The sequence below is a fragment of the Larus michahellis genome, chromosome 1, assembly GCF_964199755.1.
Source record: "Larus michahellis chromosome 1, bLarMic1.1, whole genome shotgun sequence".
Lineage (NCBI taxonomy): Eukaryota > Metazoa > Chordata > Aves > Charadriiformes > Laridae > Larus > Larus michahellis.
The window spans coordinates 90,288,571-90,306,859 of record NC_133896.1 but is presented as its reverse complement, the minus strand read 5'-3'; the positions used below and the strand labels follow the sequence as shown (position 1 = coordinate 90,306,859).

Genomic DNA, 18,289 nt, shown 5'->3' with positions numbered 1-18,289 from the left:
AAATTAGCTACAGAAATAGCTACAGGTAAAGTGGAAAAGAGGGGAAGTTCATGGTAACAAATGTAACAAGAGCTAGGAATGATGAAAGACACCAGAAAGAACACAGAAATAGTTGTAGTGATAGACCTCAAATATATTTAAAGCTCCTTTATTGTCCGTATTATAACCTTAGCAACAATGCTATCATTCATAAGTATTAATGTTTTAATGTTGTAACAGAGGCAGAAAATCTATGAATGCTGACAAATAATATCTGAATGACATGATTATTAGCCCCCAAATTAGAAATCAAAAGGGCTTAGGAGTCAAAACAAGCATGTCTAAATTACTTTTTGTTCAAGAATTTTAAAATATAATTTGGGAGGCTTTAAGTCATGAACTTTTAAGAAGTTTTGAATGGGGAAGTCCCAGAAGACTAGAGAAAAACTGATGTCACATAAGCATTTTAAAAGGGGCACTGTTAGTTTACTAAAGACAAGTCAATTAAAATGGAACAAATAAGATTCCACTTGAGCATAACAAGTTCATAATTATTATTACATAGGTAAAAAGAAAAATCAATACAACCAACTTCTTAACAGCACCTTCTTTTTAAGAGGTCACCATCCTGAGTGATAACGACTACGGTGAAGACACAAGTTTCAACATAGCATTCAATTTGCTATCACAAAGTATTCTGATTAAGGTACAGAATGATACAAGCTCAGTCTGATATTGCATTTATTTTAAGCTCTCAAAATACAGAGTCAAAAAAATATAATGGAGCAGGATGTGTCCACCAAGCTACCGCTAAGCTATTTACCATTATTATTGGTGACGTCAAACAAGATCAGGAGTCATGACTGATCCACTGCACAACCGATTTAAGAAAAAGCCTGAGGAAATAGCAAATAACAGAGAAACCAGTGCTGATAAACCTATTTGGATTGTTTGCCAAAATAAGCACAAGCTAAAGCTGTTAATTTGGAATCCACATTGGGCTGTACCAAAACAAAGTTTAATTTTCCTATCTCATAAAGATGGCCTAATATTTTAAGCACCAAATTTGAAGCAATATGAAATGGAGAGGAATACTCAGCTGAACGTGCTCAATGAATTGTAGGATATAAACAAAGTGTTGTGAGGTAGGCAGCTAGAAGGATATATTATCTGACATCAGAGAGAGTACCCTGTTTCAGACAGCAGGACTAACTAGCCAACTGGGCAACTAACAGGGTTGTGGTAGACCCTACATCCATTCTTTCTACATGGGAAGTTTTATTTGTGGCTAAATCATATTCCAACAGGGATTCATCCACAGAAGTCCTATGGCTTGTCTTTTCAGATAAGACCAGCTGATTACAAATGGTTCCTTCCTAGATTAAAATCTATTAATAATTCTTTTGCATTTGTACTGTGTAGTATTAGCAACTGGACAATCAAACTATTTTAATATTTTAAGAGCAGCAGCAATTTAAATCCATTTATCTGAAGATCATCTCTTCAGATACCTACAGAACATCAATGCATGATCCACAGATTAAAAAGTGCCTACTCATTAAAGCCATCTCCAAAACACACTCCTGAGGATATTTCCAAAATTGCAAGAAACGAAGATAAGGGAAAAAAACCAGAAGAACAGGAAGTTAATTCTGAATTTGCAAATAAATTTATCTATTCTGCAAAGAACATGAGTGGAGTACATCCCATTAAAATACCTTTAAAAAAAAAATCTACACCAAATCATCACATGTATTAACCCAAAAGGCAGAACTTCTGGTATAATACAACTGCCATCGAATTCATTGTTAGACCATGTATTGCATTTGTGTGGAAAGGTTTTGACAGCAGGGGGACCACAGGGGTGGCTTCTGTGAGAAACTGCTAGAAGCTTCCCCCATGTACGATAGAGCCAGACGGCTTCAAGACAGACACACCACTGGCAAAGGCCGAGCCCATCAGCAATGGGCATCACCTCTGTGATAACACAGTTAAGGGGGGGGAACCGACAAAAAAAAAAAAAAAACTGTGCAGCAGCAGCCGGAAGAGAGGAGTGAAAATATGTGAGAGTAACAACTCTGCAGACACCAAGGTCAGTGAGGAAGGAGCGGGAGGAGGTGCTCCAGGCACTGCAGCAGAGGTTCCCCTGCAGCCCGTGGTAAAGGCCGTGGTGAGGCAGGCTGTCCCCCTGCAGCCCATGGAGGGTAACCGTGGAACAGAGATTCACCTGAGGCCCACGGAGGGCCCCATGCCAGAGCAGCCCGAATGAGGCTGTGACCCTGTGAAAAATCCATACTGCAGCAGGCTCCTGGCATGCATGAACAGGGGAAGAGTGCGAGGAGGAAGGAGCAGCAGACACAGCACGTGAAGAACTGACTGCAACCCCCATTCCAAGTCCCCCTGTGCCTTTAGGGGGGAAGGAGGCAGAGAAAATCAGGAGTGAAGTTGAGCCCAGGAAGAAGAGACGGGTGGGAGGAAGGTGTTTTAAGATTTGGTTTTATTTTTCATTACCCTACTCTGATTTGATTGTCAATAAATTTAATTTAATTTCCCCGAGTAAAGTCTGTTTTGTCCGTGATGGTAATTGGTAATCCCCGTCCTTACCTCAACCCATAAGGCTTTTGTTATATTTTCTCTCCCCTGTCCAGTTGAGGAGGGGGAATTAATAGAGCGGCTTGGTGGGCACCTGGCATCCAGCCAAAGTCAACCCACCACAGACCATCAATGATATGATAACCATATAAAACTTCTTCCACTTACCTTTTCATTTATGATTCTGTTTACTTCAAACAGCATCAAAGTTTGCTTTGGGAAGCGGCACTATGAATCACAGGTTATTGGTTGATCATACTTTATCCATATGTGCCAGTTGTTCCTACTTTCAATTGAACCAGCTTTCAGAAAAAAACAAAAACCTCAACTCAATGCAAGAATGACTTGCAGCTCTAAAAGTTCCCTGGGACAAAAATTTCATTGCCAAAAGAGGAACACCTAAACACTCAATTTATTTCTCACCGTATTTGAATGACACAAGACTGACAGCATTCTTTATATGAAGTTCTATCCTAACACACAAAGATTAAAGAAAAGGTCTTTGAAGAAAATGGTTATCCAGTTCCAGTTCTCACACGTAAACCAGAGTGCTCACATTTTGGAATGGAACCGTCACCTCAAACCAGCAAGAACTTGGAAATAATTCCCTTCAGTTATCGTCATCCTAGAGCTTAACCAATCTGTCCAGTTTCTCCTTCAATTTAAGCACAACTGTATGTTGACCAGATATTAGATTACTTAGATTGGTTACATTATTTCAGATAAATGACAAGAACAAACAGACAAAAAAGAGTATTGAAGCTTTTGTCAGTAACTACTAAGGGACAGAGAAAACCTGAAGACTTTGGTAAAAAATGCTTTAAAAAAATGTTATTCAAGGACTGTGCAAGTAAGCATGCCTACCAGATGATGTTGTATACATGTGGTTCCATTAAATACAAAACGTTGCTTTAACATACCTAGACCTGTTTGTTATAGATTTATCATTTCTCCTGACAAGAAAGCAGCATTGTTCCACTCAGCAGTGATCCAGGTACCTGTCAATTTGCCAAGAAAGACTCTATTAAGGGAGAGGATCAGAGACATAAGTCGAACTAAAAAGATGTCCCATTTGTCCTATGATTCATAGCAGGTCATTTATTGAAATCTGTACTTCACATTACTCCTTTTAAGAAGGACACATGAACCATATTCACCCCATACCCTTCATTTGACCTATTAAGTCAGAAATTAAAAAAAAAATCCAACCAAAAAAAAACCCACCACATAAGCTTAAAAGAATACTGAAGTATGGCTGTGCATCTGCTATTGAGAACAACTAAAATTCTTATTTCAATATTCACCTACCATTACAATACTAAGTAAGAAGTTCTGTGCAAGCTGCTTTTGGAACCCAGAACCCTTGGCTTAGAAAGCAGAGTTGCAGATGCAGGCATGAGAACTCTGCTAGCCCTTTCAGAACTCAGTCAATACACACCTTTTGTTGTTACAATCACCAGCTGGCAGTGCCTGATATGTGGGGGAGATTACCTTCTTATCGTACATAAAAATCAGATTTATGAGTCCTATTTGTGCTACTCATGTACAAAGACCCAATAATAATAACAAGACAGATAATTTCTGCAAAAAGACACTTCACAATGAAGATTACAGAAACACCACAGTCATCCAGTTTTAATATTAGTAAACAACCTACTACTTTATAATCAAAAGCTAAGAGCTTCCAAGTACATCGCAATTCTGTGATACATAAAATCACAACAGGCATTACACGATATTTAAAATGCATACTTGCAAACTCTGACCTCACAGTGCTACTTAGAACCTGCATGGCATCCATTCTCGGGGCACCTACTATGTCACATCTATAAATTTACATCAAAAGATTACATAAAACCCAGTCTCATTCAGTAAAATTGTTTGAAACAAACATTTAATAATATGATTTGACAGACTGTTCTTACCCGCGCCATTTTTGCTGTTATATTGTAATCTGGTTTGTTATTCACTGGTCTAGAGTATAAGATAAAAGGCAAAGTTGTTTGTTTAAAATTGCCTTGGAATTAATTCTTAACTTTAAGCAGAGTCCTACACAAGGCAAAAGGGGTTAATAACATGCATTGGCCCAAAACTAAACATTGCAAGATACAGGTTTCCAACACTGTCAAAATATTTACAACACGTTGTGTAAGACAGAACAGTTTTTAAATATTTGCATATTCTAAAAAATTGAACCAAACTACATCACTTAAAGCCTTAGAGACATTTTCTTCCTGCTTCAGAGCTCATTACTGTGCAGCATTATAATATCCATGCTAGCTCTATCCCTATTTACTAATTAGGGCTGAGTACCTTCTCAAATATTGACACATCCTGTCCACCAAGATTCACGGGACTCTACCAAGACACACCAGTTCACAGTGGCTCAAGCAGAATTACTCACGCTCCAAGGAGCACATATCAAGGCAGATTCTAGACCACCACCGTTAGAAAAACTTTGACTGTTCCCTTGCCCCAAGCAAGGAACCTTGCAGGACAGCACATAAAGGGATGACATTCAAGTCTCATGACAAATTCAACTGACAACCAATGCGAGGATACAACAGCCTTTTTACCACTGACTTTAGGTTATTCCTCCCAACCCCAGTAAGCCAGCTAGCCAGCTAACATTCATATTAAGTACACCATTGTATTCAACCACAGACTTAGAATACTTAGCTCAGTTTATCTCAATACAGCTACATCACTGTTATTTCCTGCTTTCTTCCTTTTCATGTCCTGAGAACAATTCATTGTTACATTAAGTCAAGTCAAAAATCACTAACTAGGTTTAGTTGAAAGGAACAATGCCATTTCTTGAAGTTTTAGGGATTAAGACAGAATTTGAATTAAATCCTATGTTACAAAGAAGTTGTTCATCCCACGGACTAGTCTTCAATTCAAGCATTAGAGACTTCATTCCTGGGCTGAGGCAAGGAGTAAGTCATTAAATCTTAGAATTTCTTTTAAAAAGCAGAGATCCCAAGAATCAACAAAACACTACTCCAATGTATTAGTTTACGTGCATGTTTAAACAAATCTATTTAAAAAAAACTTCGATCTGCACCTACCATTCTCCTGCCCGATTGTACAAGACGACGCAACTTTTCCCAGGACCTGCTACTCCCACATTGAGAAAACCATGCACCATCTCAGAAGCAGAAAGCTACCTTTTAGCTAGTTTATATTACTCACACAGGTTCCTACAAGCACAAGCAATTCTTGACTAGCAGCACCACTGAGCATTTTACCCTTTGCCATTCCTGTAACACGCATAGAAGTCTCTTGTCCTGCATTTAAAGGCTACCAATTCAAGTCACAGAAACTTTTGGGCTCATTTTAACCACAATCAGGGAAGTACAGAATTGACATAAGGTCATCTTTAAGCAAGTAGCTTGCTCAGCTCTAGAGAAGAAAGAGGTACACATATGTTGTATAAACAGACCACGAGAAAAAAAACTTCTTATGCCTAACACTGAATCATTCAAACATGTCACCTGGTAAAAATAACGGCTTCACAATACTGATTTTCAGACCAACATTCAAGTGCCCTCATACAACAAAAGAAAGCAGACATCTACCCATTAGAAAAATATATCATCTAGGTATTTTCTGAGGGTATTATTTACAAACAGTCATCGATCAAAACGTCGCCCAGAATATCACTGCACAATCAGAAGGCCATGTTACTATAACAGTATTTCAAATACTAAAAGAACTAAAAAGAAGAACTAGAAAAATACAGTTAAACATACACTACAAAGTAAAATGAAGGTTTTGTCACAGAAATGACTTGTGGAATATAGAAACTCTCTCATGAACCTATGACACATTAAAAAACAAAGTTAAAAACACTTAAGACCATCCACAAAGAGGCATACAGCTAACATCAAACCCAGCAATCACAAATGCCATCTAATTTGTCAGCTCAATATTAACTACTGCATCCACTTGCAGCACACCCTCTTCAAAATGACTGAAAAAACATTCAGTGAAAAAATAATTCCAAAACAGTTTTGCCTATCAACCATTAGTAAACTATTTCATCGCTAACTACAATTGTGTTATGTATCTTCCTTTTAACACTGATATTGCTGCTTGATGTGTGGTATGCAGTTTAACCCCACAGGGCAGTTTTTAATGTTTATTCTAGTACGGTACTGCATAACACATAGACCCTGAGCTGAAGAACGTGACTCTAGAACCATGAACTATGCACCAAGGGGAGTTTGGAGCACTTGAACACTAAACAGCCATGCCAAGGTTAACACTACAGAGCATGAGGTGGCACCTGCAATCCTCTCCTGCTTACCACACCTAAGCTGTGGTATAATATGATCAGAGATCTCTAAAATGATGCTGCATTGTGCTAATTAAACATGCCCTGTGCACTAATACTTGCTACTGTGTAAGCTGATTCAGTCATAACTGGCAGAACATAACTCTATCTTTGAAGGCAAATTGCAAGTTTGACAAAACATAATTTCAAGCAGGTACAGGTATGAAAAAGCAAGCACATTAGCCCTTGGTGCTAATAACCTTAATAGTTAAAAACACAATTAAGAAATTTTGCCCATCTGAAATACAGCTGGCAAACTGTTTTAGTTACCTCTCACCTTTAAACAGAAATACAAGCCTTTCCCCCCCACCCCCAAGAAAGCAATGAAGCAATGTTTTTATATTAGTCCCATCACAGACAGAGGAGAATGACCTTTTTGTTGCACTAAAACCAGAATGAAAACTCAGTTGCTTACATAATGCAGTCTTCACTATGACTATTATAATAGTGCACTGTTCATACTTCTACCTTTTCAAAGCAGTGGAAAGGCTCTGTCTTTACAGCAGGGCAGAGCAAACCCTGAAATTAAATCCAAATTAACAGAAGGGAAAAAATACCCCTGTAGTGAGAGAAAACAGTCTTATGGCAACCTTTCAAGCAGTCTGTTACAAGGTCGTGGAGTGCAACAGAAGAAAACAAAAGTGTCTAGCACATACGAAGGCTCATTTTTTACCCCAGTGTGGGTCACGTACAAATGGTCAAACTTACTGAAATCAGTACAGGGAACATGAGCAGTGGTGTACTTGTTTTAAATTACCTTAACTAATCTACGGTTTTAATCAAGAATAGCTACCAAAAAAACTAAACATTTAAAACTACCAGATTACATCTAGTTTTCAAATGTTCAGTTTGCAAAGGACAACATGTGTCACTCACACCTTTCTGGCCTCCTCTACTGCTAGGGCAAAAGGATGAAGGCTCAGAAGACTGAGACTATCAGCTTCTGAGTCACTCCAACCAGAGACAGCCAAGCAGCCGGGAAAGATGGATACAGCAATCCAAGCAGACGCTGTAGATACCCAGTCTTTCTCTAACCAGGTAGCCTCGATGCACATAAAGAGACTTCTGTCTCTCACACAGACATTTCACTCTGGGAGATGAGGAGATTCTTTCCACAAACCAAAAATGGGAAAGTCAAGAGGAGAAGGCAGCAATGGCAAGACTGAGAAGCCTGACGTAGCTGTGTCATTACCGGTACTCAGGAGGCTGTAAACCGTCTAAAATCTCACTCTCTCCCATAGAAACACCTTCCTCCACCAAACCTGCATCGTTACCTGCCGTCATCCAGGACGCCGGGATTTCAAAGCCGGGAAGGAAAAACCCAACGGCTCAATTTCAGGTCTCCCTCCTCGCCCTCTTTTCCTCCCCTCCCAAAACACAACGCCGTCACCCACCACCGAGTGGGTCACTAAACTTCCCCGAGCAGGGAGCTCTTCCCTCCTACAGGAACCGAGCCTCCCCACAGCCAGTGTCGTCATCCCTCGGCAAGCCCCAGCCCTGCCCTTCCCCGCCAGGCGCCCTGGCAAGGAGACCTTCACCTTCCCCGCGCCCGTCGGAGAGGAAACCCCGACACCACCGCGGGGCTTGCGGGCCCGCACCCCCCCGCTTCAGCCCCCCGGCACCCAACGCGGCCTTCGCGGCACACTACGGGGCACGGGCAGCGCCGGCCCAGGCGCCACGGCTGAACCAAGCGCCCTCCCCGCGCCCGCCGGTGGGGTCCCACCGCCCGCCGTTCCGCGTCCCCCCCACCCCCAAAAAGGCTCTGACAGGGGTCTAAACCCCCGGCCTCCAACTCAAACCTCTCATCTGAGCCTAAGGGCCCCAGGGGAGGGCGCCGCCCTCACCTGAAGCGCCGGGAACTGCCGGTCTCCTGCGCTGCACCCGCCGGCAGCGAAGGAAGAAGGGAGAGAGCCGACGGAGACGGCGAGAGAGTGCAGAGGAACTCACGACAATCCCCAGCGCTCCCCTCCCCGCCGCCGCACCGACTGCCGCCCCCCGCGCCCGCCTAGCGCGTCCGCCAATCGGAGGGGCGGGGGAGGCGGGTGTCCGCCCGCCTCCCCCGCCCCTCCGATTGGCGGACGCGCCAGGCGCCTGGCTCGATTGGGCGAGGGCGAAGAGCGACCTCCCGCCTCGCCACCGCCCATTGGCTCTCCGAGACTGCCAATTAACGCCGCTTCCTCGTCGAGGGCTGGAAGGGGGCGCCGGGGGGCAAAGGTAGCTGGCGAGTTGGTGGGGGCGCGCGCTCCCCAACGGCTGTCGGTGGCCGTTAGCCCCCTACTCTCCGAGCCGGGGGCTCCTCATGACGGGGCGGCAGGGTAGGCTCCTCATGAGGGGGTGGCTGCGTCTGCCGGGCAGCCCGGCCGCCCGGACCGGCTGGCCGAGAGGGCAGCGGTTGTTGGTTACGGATAGATAGGGGGATGTATACATATCTATACGTGGTCGGAAACCGCCGAGGGTCACGCTGGCAGGGCGCGACGTGAATAAAAACATCGCGCCCGTGGCCCTGTTTCCACTGCATGGGTCGTGGCGGGGGGTGGGGGGACGGCGAAGGAGCAGAAGATTTGGGTTTCCCGAAGCGGAATCTGACGGAGCCGACAGATCCCGAAAAGTGACGAGGGACTTATTTTTAACGCCCGAAAGCGGCGAAGGCTTTAATTTCCCTGCTGATCAGCCCCGCCGTGTAAGGCAGTGCCCTCCGACACCACAATGCGGCAATGACGGTGCTGCATTTATTAACGCTTCTCCCTCCTCCGGCTCTTCTCTTGTCAGCTGAAGCCGCGTCTCGCTCGGGGAGACGGAGCCGGACTCCGGCGGGCCCGTCCGTCGGCTGCGTTTGACGGGGAGGTGGCTCAAGGGCAGAGACACCTTTAAAAATAACGTGGCTGATTTGGTTAAACCTCTGCGCGCCGAGGTACACGGCGCTTCAATAGTATCGCCGGCAGAACTGTTATTCCAGCCCTCGCCTATCTTTTAGACTTATTTGCTTTAGACGGAGGGTTATTGCAAGTTCCAAGCAGCAGCCGTCACGGTAACCTTATTTCGTCCCTTCAGCCTATGCCTTCTCCTCCACCAGTTTCAGCGTTTCCCTCCCATCTGCCCTTCTCATCGCGGATCTGCCTCCAGCCTTGTCCCAGGGGACAGCCTGGTTTGAGGACAGAGCGAGCTTTGGACCATTGGGTAGGGCTGCAAAACAGTCCTAAGAGTACTTTCCTCTTGGCCATGTTTCTTATGCAAGCCTGCGTATAATCAGCACAGACGCCAAGTCTTCCTGTACTCTTTCACTAAGTGCGTGACTCATTAACTTAAGGAGTTTTAGGTTCACTGGGAATTTAGATTAGCTCCATAGGACTGTAAGACCACAGCGCTGGGGTAAATTTTACCTTCTGAAGAAATGTCCTTTAAAAAATCGATTTGAATTAATTGCAATTCACATTACTGCGAAATTTGGTCAGGTTGGTAAGGTTTCTAAGATTTAACATGATTTCTCCTTTCCCTAATGTCAGTTTGTTCTCTCTCTCTCGGGTTGAAAGTTAAAAGTTCACATTTGAGAGGAGGAATCTTGAAGTTTATTGTTTCTTCTCTCACTTCTGACCACAGATGCGCTTCAGTTTTCCGCACAGTCTGTCTCATTAAATATGAGATCAAGCTTTGCATAAACCAGCTCTCTTTACAGGAGATTACAAGTGATATATATAATCATAAATACAGTTCTTTCTGTATGGACACGAATCAAGCTTCCGTTTTGCCTAGAGCATTGTCAAAGCTGGAAATCCTCCCTGCCAAAGCACTTAGACTTTCTTCAACCTCAACATCAAAACAGTCATTCATCTCTTTGTATGGTCAAATAATGCTCAAACTTGTTCGAAGATTGAAGAAACAGAACAGGAATTCAGTGTAAATCATAGCACTCCCTGGTAGAACGAAGTTCGTATTGTGATGAAAGGGAATTCCATTTCAGCAGAGGACAGAAGTTCAACCTGCAGCCAGTGGTGGACTGACACAAAAAACCCCCGAAATGTTCCACACAGAGTTGATCAAATGCCACCTTGTGCCCCAAAAATCACTTTACCATGCACAAACCCAGTATCGATCACATATATGTTAGTGCCTGTGAAAACCAGGGCTCACGTTCTTATATTAGGCCAGTATGGGGGCAATGACTGTAAATGGGGCAAGAGGTGTATATTCAGACCCCAGGTCTGGTTGCAAAAACTACTAGGAAAATAGTGCCTTTTTCTTCAGATCAGCTGTTCTCATGAGTGGACTTTGCTAGGCCTCTGTACTGCTTATACATTTTATATGTATATACTATATATATTATTATTTTAGATATTACATTATCATGTATATATATATACATTGTATATATTTTATTAGTATAGTTACATCCATATTTCCTATATTTACATATATATATTTACTATGCTACTTTTTTAAAAAATAAAATATATATATAGATACAGTAAATTCAGCCCTTGTGTCACAGTGCAAAGGCGGCAGCATTGTTTTGGGAGTCCTCTTCCTATGGAACTTGAACTTGTTCTGCCTTCCAAGGGAATGGAGGGTGATCAGACATGACTAATTTACACAACACTTTTGTACTAACAACGGAATTCAGTTTTTAACACAACTTGAGAAAGAACAATTGTGTTTTCCAAATTTTCACTTAAACATCTTTATAAATCTATTAACATCTTTATAAATGCTATGAAACATCCTTATAAATGCTATGAAATTATAATTTTAAAGATTAAAGGTAAAGGCAGGGCTATTAATTGGAAAAAAGAAAGTTCACTAAAAGACAATTTATATGAACATTTTAATTAATATTTGGAGGTTCCTCCAGGCACCACTTTAGGGAACAGTATTTTCAAGCTACTGAATATTCTCTTCTGGTTGCAAGATGTTTCTTTCCTGTGCTTTTTACACTAAGATAAAAAATGCTTAGACACCTTTGGAAGTCAATAATACAATAACAGCTACCTGAATTTTAAAAATACATTTTTAATTGTAAAATTTTTGTCCTTTTTCCAAGTGTATCACTTGAAACAATTTGGAAGCAACATTATTAGAGACATCTTAGTCTCCTTTTTGGATCAACACTATAGATCTTCCTGTGAATTGCCTCTATATGCAAAAGCAGAATTTGCCTGCATTGAGGTTAATACACATGCTGGTGCAGTAATTAGACTTCATTACAAATAGTAACACAGTCTAATGTATGTATAAATATACAGACTTGAGGCCATATGCACTGAATAAATACATATATGCACTTGAAGAACTGCTTGGGGAAATATAACTCAGTGGTTAATAAAGTACTATTTTTTTCAATTTATAAAATGTAAATTATCTTTATGCATATTCAAACAGTAAGTTTTTCTTGTAGTGAATGAAAAGAGATTACTGGTCTAATTATATCTATCATCAGTGATACAACGTCCCAGCATGATGACACTGTTATGATGCCATAAATAATTCACTGGTATAGTGAATTATACTTTTAACGTATTAATCATTTTGATTTTAGTATTTTGATATTTTTCCTTACGTATTAAAATTCAGTTGTTCTCTGAACATTTTCAGTTACATTCAGAATATGACATCCTGGGAAAGATTATCTCTATCTTTTTTCTTAGAAGAAACCATCTACACAGCCCCGCTGGTGAACATCTGATTTAGACTGCTAGGAACAGGACAGGAAGTTTCTGGAAAAAACTAAAAAAATTAAAAATTAAGAAAAAAAAAGAAAGAAAAAAATTCCTCTCTCATTTTAGATAAGTATCCCACGGTTATTTTTACTTTTAACACAGTCTATTTTTAAAGATGCGTCTTTTGCTGTCCTCAGAAATTCCATGTGTCCTTTTAAGCACTACTACTTTCTCTGTAAAGAAATTCTGTCTCTTGGCTTCACTCAGAGCAAATTTTAGTGTCATTTCTTGACTCTCACAATAACATTTTAGCATTCTCTTTAGAATGTTTATCTCTAACAAAGAAACTCCATGTGTTATATATATATATCTATTTACATTTTAAATCTAAATTTAAATGCTGAACCATATTTTGATTGCAACTGTAATGCCATTATTGATTATATATGCCAACCAATGACACAGAATTTCAGAATATTAAATTTAATTCCATTCAAATCAATCAATGTTACTATTTCATTGCCCACCTTTCACTAGGAAAGAACTTTTCATATATAAAATACATTCTTCATTGAAATACTCTTTATTATCTCTTTGTTTTTCCCATTAATATTTTTAATTAGTGTTTCATACAAACCAAACTTTTATGTTCACAACAATTGTCCATGATTATCTCAGATGTGAATGATATGCTTTTAATAGGTACAAACTTTGAGAATAATTCATGCATAGAAACTCTTCTTTCAATAGTGAAGATAGCCTTATGTCATCATAACAATTGCAAAAGTTCTGGCTATGGACTGCTTCAAGTATGGGGAGTTTCTTTAAGCTTGCCTAAGCTTTGATGGCAGCTTAAAATAAGTGGAAAAAAGTACAGTCTAGCACAAACAACTTCCTACTATTCAGTAAAAACAATCAGTTTTTCCAAGATACTCGTTTATGTTCCCATTTCCTCTTAATAATCAAATTTTTAACAAAATTGTGGCTACAGTCAGCTTTTCCCAGCTATACGCATTTAATTTAATTTCTGCAGAGAATACAGGGATAAAGTTTTTGTTTGTTTTTGTTAAGGAACCCTACAGCCTAGCACAACTAGCTATGGACACCAGTGTTATATTTTGATACCTACGCACCAGATGGCACGGAGTCCTTCCCACTGACCTGAAGGCTTGAGTGAGCTATTTTATAGAGCAGGCACAAATCTAAGTTGCCTTCTGTTTTTTTCCACAAAAGTAAACTGAACAGTAACCACTTCAGAAACAGCACTAGTTTATAATGACAGAGTAAAGCCCGTCCTTTGCTACAGATAAATGAGCTCTGCCTGACATGTTCTGCTGCTGAAATGCAGGACTATATATCTTCTGTGAAACGCCTATTGTTTTGCTAAGTTTATAGCAGGAAGTGAATCAGGAGACAGGGACATTTTAGGCAGAAGTTCTATTGTAAAGCCAACAGCAACAAAGTAGCATTAGGGATAATACTGTTTCTTTTCTTCTAATTAAGTTCCTAAAGTCATATAAAGAAGCTATTCTCTGAGAATCTTATTAATTCCTTCCATGTCAAAGAATTAATAGGGAGAAAGGTTAGTGCCCAGGAAGCAAGCCCCACTATTCAGCTCTAGCAATAAGTTCCTTCTACACTGATGTCATTATAACAATTCCCATAGCTGTTCAGAGCTTGTCTATTTAATTCTTCGTACAATACTGTCGTTATGCCAGCGATCACTTGAGCATATGAAGAACAGTATTTGAGGACTGAGACGCACATTTATTTTAGCTCTGCCTGGCAAGTTACTACGCTAGCCAAAGTCAGAACTTTTGACAACTGTTATTTCTGATTTATTTTGTCCCACTGAAAGGCAAAACAGTTTCTTTATCCTACAGTTAAATACATGTGGAGGATGATTGGCCCAGGGCCATGGTTAGTTACTCAGAACTAAGAGCTTGTCTGCTTGCAGTCACTCAGATTTAAGCCTGCTTAAGCCCTCTCAGTCAGAGGTAAAAGTCTTTAACGTTTTGGAGAATTAGGCTCGGGCAAAACAAGCTACCTTACCTTTGAATGAGAGCATCCACACAAGGTTTAACATCTTTTATTATACATGTTAGCATCGCACCTTCAATCAGTTCGGCCTTAACTCCTATCGTAGACCAAGTGGTGCACCCATCTCTCTAATCACCTCCGTTCCAGCTGATAGCAGGGCACGCCCCCGGCTGTTATCAGTTTATACACCACTTTGTACCACTAGTTCTATCCTACTACTGCAATAGATTTAGTTAAGGACGCAGGATTGAAAGGTTTAAGATTTTACCCCTGAGTAGGCAATTAAAGTTTTCATTTCGTTTCTCTTCCTCCTTACCAGACATTCACCTTTATCGTTCAAGGCCATGTACAAACAAGCATCTCACACGGCGATATCCACGTACTACCCTCCTCCCCCTCCCCTAGAACTGTAAGCTATGACTGCTTTTGTTTCCTTGCCATCCTCCTGTTTCAGAGTCTGCGACAAGCTGCTTCATGCACAGAGCAAACTCTCATTCCAGCTAACACTGAACATGACCCTTTCCTTATTCAAATTCTGTCAAAGAAGCATTGTATTTTTCAACAGGTCTTACACAGAAAAAAATTGATATTACATAGCAATGGATGTTCCTAATTTTGAGTTTCTCAAGAACATTTCTCTTATGTATATGAGGCTTCAAGTTCTTTGTAGAAAAGAAAAGGTTTTGGGAAGTTGGTTTGTTACTGATAATCAGAAAGCCAATCTTAGTCATCTAGAATTTCATGTTATTTCAGTTTTGTTCCTTAAAACTCCCTTTGCATATGTAGGTTTTTCATGTATTAGAAGCAAAAATAACTTCAAACTTTAACCTCTGCAAAAAGCCTGTTGGAAAAGGAAATGAGGAGAAAGCAGTCTGATGTATCTAAATCACTGATCTATCGTTTTTAAAAAGAAAGCAGAATGGTATCAGGAAGAGAGGGTCACTGTATCTACAGCCTCTTTGACTTCTTGCTCTTTAAAGACGAACATTGCATTACTGAATTCATGTTTGGGTCAGCAGGATAAATTACTAGCAATACATTGGTTGGAGATCTAACTATGTAAAATGTGAAATCAACATTTGAAATCTAAATTCTAGTTCTGAGATTAAGTACTACATAACCAAAGATTCCTATTGAAGCTTTTTTCTTTTTTCCCCCCACCAATTAGTTATACTTTAGTGTTTTGATTTTGAGGTAGTAATGATAATTTACTAGATATTATACAGAGATATTTCATTCAGATATTACATCCTCAAGTGTTTGAAATATACTTTCCCAATGCTACAGAGGCCAGAGAGAAGGATTTGCTTGTTCCAAATTCATAGCTCTGCAACAAAAATATTTTCCATACAAAATACTGCTCTCCAAATACTATATGTGAATGAAATATATCTGCTACACACTGGGACAGAAATCCTTATTCTTTGAAAGCAATAGTAAGACTTTCTCTGATCTAACATGGTGACAATTTGTCAGAAGTCAGGACTGGAAGACGTGCATTATTATACTGAGTAATAAGAGTGCAAGCTCAAATGAGTTGACCCTTTCCAAGCCATTAGAGAACGCCCAAACAATTAAAACATTCAATCTTAGTAGTATTACAGGTAATGCCATTCCAATTCTGTCTTGTCAACGCGTTCTGCAGGCCCTGATTCAATTCACTGCCTACCTGAGAAGACACCGTTGCCAACACAGAGCACCACCTACAAACAAGTTTGGAAGAACAAAACTATTTAGACGCAACCATCAGTTTTACTTCATGGTGAAATTACAGCTAAAAGTGGCCCCTGAATTAAGTCTCCAAGGCCTTCTACAGCACTAAAGCCTAAAAACCCAGGTGTGGTTTTGCTTTTACAATAAGCCTTCACAAAAGGGACACCGAAAGTCACTGCAGCTCAGATATGTTATGACTTCCAGATACAACAGTGGGAAGTTGACTTTTTTTTACCAGCATCTGCATTTCTCACTATACCTCTTCCCTATAAAGTCCCACCAGTGTAGGCTGCATGAACAGGGAAGAAGCTAAAGGGAAGAAGTAATCATTCCATTGTAGCCATCCTTGCTAGTGCTGCTGTTATGACAGAACAAGACTACAATAACCTCCTTTGTCCAAGCTAATAAAGAAATGAATTATAAGCCGTGGAAACTAAAGTGAGAGAAAGCTGCATTTTTCTTCTGTCCAAGTATCCTTGTTGTGTTACCTCTCTAAGGAATATAGCCATACTACAAAATACTATTTACTACAGTCTCACAGTTCCTAAGGCTGACGCTACTTCCTACTTTACCCCCAACAGGCAGCTGGGGGTAAAGCCGGAAACATCTGCCCACTAAATATCACATCATTACAACAACCCTTGATATCTGACCACACATCTACCTAAGAGTAGCACAGGTATCAAGGTTCAAGTATACAAGCAAGACTCACACTTCAAAACTGAAAAAAAAACAACCAACCACCAACGAACCAAACACAAAACCCCAGCCCCAACAACTATGAGACATGGGATTTAGAGGAGCTTTGCTATGCTGCGGTAATCATCTTTTCTTAGCCTTATTTCAAGAGCCAACTTGAATGTGCTTTTCTAGAGGCCAGTGAGAAGATTCAAGTCTCATGACCAGAGAATCAGTTGGATTTTGGTCTTTATTTTAATGGAATATACAAGATTAACCAAGATGAGGATTACACTTGGGAGTGACTCATTCAGTCTACGTACTTCATTCTTTACTTCAAGGATGAATCCCAGATCACGTGTAAGGATATTGGTCAGCCCAGCCCACATCTGCCCTCCCTTGGGAGCCCAAAACTGCTCTTGCCAGATTCTGTTCAGACTGAGAGTCATCAGCACCAACTGTCCCAAAGGCCGCAGTTTGTGACCAGCTGCCCTCTTCTAGAAGGACCTTCAAAAGCAGGAAAAGGACTGACATTTTCTGTGGTGCAGGTGATCTGTTTTATGCTTTCAAGAAACTCTAAACTTTTGGGAGAGGTTAAAGTTCACTTTGCATACACTTTTAGTGGCCTGCCACATAGGAGGGCAAAGCACGTAACCCGCTGTGGCAGGCAGACTGAGTGTCACTGCAGTAGTGGCATCCAGATTAGAGTGTATTATGGTTACATGGACATTTGCAACTCTCAGCCTCCTTCATCTTTCTCTCCCTTCATCTTCTTTCTCGCAATACTCCACCATCCAAAAAAAAAAAAAAAAAAAAACATAAAAAGGGAGGAGGGGGAAGGAGAATAAAGACGACCAAAACTACACATCGACATTTATAAATAACCGCCCAATAACTGGTGGAAATGCAAGTGGAAGCAACAGCCAATCACAGACCCAACTAGTTTATTTTTATGCTATGCTGTTAGAAGACTGAAATACCTATTTTTAACTTTTGCTCTATACATTTTGGTAGGTAATCATCACAACTTTTGTAATAATCAGAGCTACCAGAAATAGCTTACCACGTGCAACAATATTTTTGTTATAGTGCACAAAAAATATACAAAAATATACAGATAATGTACTTCCTATATACATACATAAATACTCAAAGAGATTCTGGTGCAAATAAGGATTTATCATCAGCTTCAAGCAACAAGATTTATTACAGTATGTAGTTGTTCTGTCTGTTTTTCCACAGACATGCATTATCTTGAAATAAAAATGGCTAATGAAATAATGCATCAAAATACCAT

General features: G+C 40.5%; 1 protein-coding gene across 4 annotated transcripts in view; it reads right to left on the bottom strand.

Moving 5' to 3' along the window:
• PACSIN2 (protein kinase C and casein kinase substrate in neurons 2) overlaps nt 1-8,939 on the bottom strand; it is a 64,943-nt gene extending 56,004 nt beyond the window's left edge. For 2 of the 4 annotated variants that reach the window (XM_074591159.1, XM_074591166.1), the window contains exon 1: nt 8,755-8,933. The gene's annotated coding sequence lies outside the window, so the exon portion shown is untranslated. Of the gene's footprint in view, nt 1-3,491; nt 3,570-8,754 lie in introns of all 4 variants that reach the window. The other 2 variants (XM_074591158.1, XM_074591157.1) reach the window with 2 other exon arrangements.
• Nucleotides 8,940-18,289: the final 9,350 nt, after the last annotated feature.